This window comes from Varanus komodoensis, unplaced genomic scaffold (assembly GCF_004798865.1).
Source record: "Varanus komodoensis strain SLA01 unplaced genomic scaffold, ASM479886v1 scaffold12, whole genome shotgun sequence".
In the NCBI taxonomy this organism is placed as follows: Eukaryota; Metazoa; Chordata; class Lepidosauria; order Squamata; family Varanidae; genus Varanus; species Varanus komodoensis.
In genome coordinates, this window is record NW_025335349.1 from 25,624,260 (window position 1) to 25,627,266 (window position 3,007).

Genomic DNA, 3,007 nt, shown 5'->3' on the forward strand with positions numbered 1-3,007 from the left:
TTTCTCTCTATTCAAGCTGTGCAGGCCTCCTTCACTTGAAAAAAGAATTAACCTGCTTCCTTTATGGCTTGCTTTCTTTTTTCTCAGGGCATTAGGCCAAGGAAGATGAGAGTGGAAAGAAAGAATGAATCTGTACTTTCTCCAGGTTCTTTTTCCTCCTTGGAGGATTAGGGTAGGAAAAGAGGGACTGGGGAGAATTTACTTACAGTGTAAGCCAAAAAGGAACAAACTCAAGTCTGAAGGGAGAACAGAAATTATTAACAACTGTAGAAGGGCAAAAGGTGAGTGAAGTCCTTGTGAAGGCTTACTGAACTTAACAATTAATTGCACTGTATTCAACTCCTCTTATTCCTTTTAACCATATTACAGAGGCAGTTGGCCTCATCTTCCAGGTCTTTAGACTACCACAAACCCAGGAAAAGTAAGGAAAAACTCTGATGTAACAGGAGCATAGTATTTTTCAGAAAGACCAAATGAGTAAAAAACTGATGGGGGAAAGTATTACAGTATTTGGTAGTAGTGAATTAGATTCTTGTGAAGTGTTTCAGAACTTCTGGTTTAGTGTCTAAGTGAATGCCTGCCTTGTTAATAATGACAAAACTGGTTCAACTGACACTGCATAGTCTAAAGGAGAAAGTATGATTCATCCACTGCTAAAAGTTCTTCCTTAACAAAGTTATCCATTAACCCCATCATGGAAATACTTCAGCCCATTGTGGTACAAACTGTTCCTCGTTGGAATATAGTGTAGATAATCCTGTGTCTTGTTTCATAGTTGCTGTTTCACTGGAAAAGATGACTGTACTGGTGAAAAGGCATTTGCTCCTAAAGAGTACAACACCTGCAAGAGTCTTCTTATAGCTGCAAAGACTGCATGATGGTAGGAGAGAATGACTGACAAATTTAAAGGCTCAATTTTAGCACAATTAAGTGATGCTCATAAAGAACATAAAAGAAAATAGGCATTATAGAGCCACCCTTCAGAAATTCATTTGTTCACTACTGTTCAGATAATTCTTAATGTAGATATTTGGAAAGTAAGATAAGTGATAAAAGGGGAAATGTTCTTGAACACTTGCATCTGGTTGCAAAACACAATCAGGAAATCTAGTTTAAAATAGATACTTTTCTTTGTAATAAAAGAACATACATTAAGAGAAACGGTTAAGTATTATAAGCATAATGGTTTTTGAAGTTGATTTTCCATGAAGTGAAATAAGCTGACGACTTAACATTAATTGCTGATGAGAATAAGAACACACACAGGCAGGAAAAAGTGTCAGTAGCTTCCTTTTATTGCAACAATCGCAATGTATATGAATGCTTTGTTAGTTTCCATACATGTCATTCACTGGATGCTTTGTCAGTAGAGAATAGCATAAAGTGGATCTTAGCATGTTCTAGAATAAACATCAAGTATTGACAAACCAATGACAGTGCCATTATAATGTGGGAAAAACAAACTGGTATGCAGGCACTAATGAAAATAGTGCTACAAGCTGCCTATGCTCATTGTTTCAGCCACAGTGAGCACTGATTGTTGATGTGATTAAGAATATAGCTGTCATAGACTTCTTTGGTCTACAACAACTATACATATCACTGGTCTACAAATTTTGGGAAATTATCAACCTCTGAGATAAAATGTGCTTATTCTTCATATTCTGATTAGATGAAATAGAGAACAGGTGATAAAGGTGCTGGTTGGCTAAAGTTTTCAAGATATTTCACAACAGAGATTTATACACAGGCGAGTATTCAGATAAGTTGCACATGTAATTCAACAATAATGAGGGGCCCAGCTCTTGTCCTGATCCCTATTTTGCATCCAAAATATCTGTGGTCTGCCTTTTTTGCCACTGCCGTCATATTGCACTTTTGAGATGCAAATTTAACCTCAGCCCGAATGTAGCAGAAATTATCTGCTTTGTTTACACAGTTTTGAAGCATCTTGGCTTTTGAGGGAAAATATCAAGCAACTATTCCTTGGAAATGTTAGCAATGACACTTTTCACAAGTCCTCAGATGTAACTGTATGATGCTTCTGCCAATGTGACATGATGGTTAGAATATGGGACTGGGCTTAGGTGCCTAGGGTCTGATTTCTCTTGGCCAGGAGTCTAAAGGGGTAACATGGTTCCAGTCACGGATTCTCAACAGAATGTATTTCACAGGCCTGTTGTCAGAGTAAAAGAGAAAGCAGGATCATGTATGCTGCTTTGAATTCCTCAAGATAAAGGTGGGATATAAGTATAATGAATTACTTTACTTTAGAAATGCAATTCAAGACATACAAGTAAAGGATCTAGAATTCAACATTGTTTTAGCTGTGGCAATAATGCAGGAGTACCTGAAAAGTTACAACATGAAGTCATAGGACTAGAAAGCAATTATTTTGTGGCTACCTTAGTCAAATATAACTGCCTCAGAAGTGATTGGATCTGTTTGTTTGTTTTGCTTTACTTACATTTGTAAATGTTTTCTTTGCTGGGAATGGAATTATCTCAAAGTTGCTCCTGTTTCAAAGATGACCAGTTGAACTTTTGTTTTAAGATTAGCACTTAGTAACTCTTACCAAATGTCTAAAACTTGGCAGACAATGTAGTATCTATCTATTTATAGTATCTTGTCTATTTAAATTTGAAGTTGTTACCTTCTTAAACAGTATGGAGAACAGATACCATATTCTAGTTTAAAACATGTTTTTGGCTAGTTCTTTGCCAAAGACCTTTGAACTTTGTGCCAAACATATAGAGCCCAGTCAGTTGAAGCTGGTAAGAAGATTATTCTTTAGTAATGGCAGAGTAATTTCAAACATCTCAGCCCATTCCTTAAGCCAGTTGTATATTTCCTACCTTCAGGAGGCCCTGACTTTAAAATGAGATTATTTGATTTATATATGGGGAAAAGTTCATCAAGAATTATTATTGCTCTTTAAAAATTATAGGAGTTGAAATAGATAAGTGGCTTTAAACAAATCATGCACAGTTCTCTGGGTAGCTAAAAT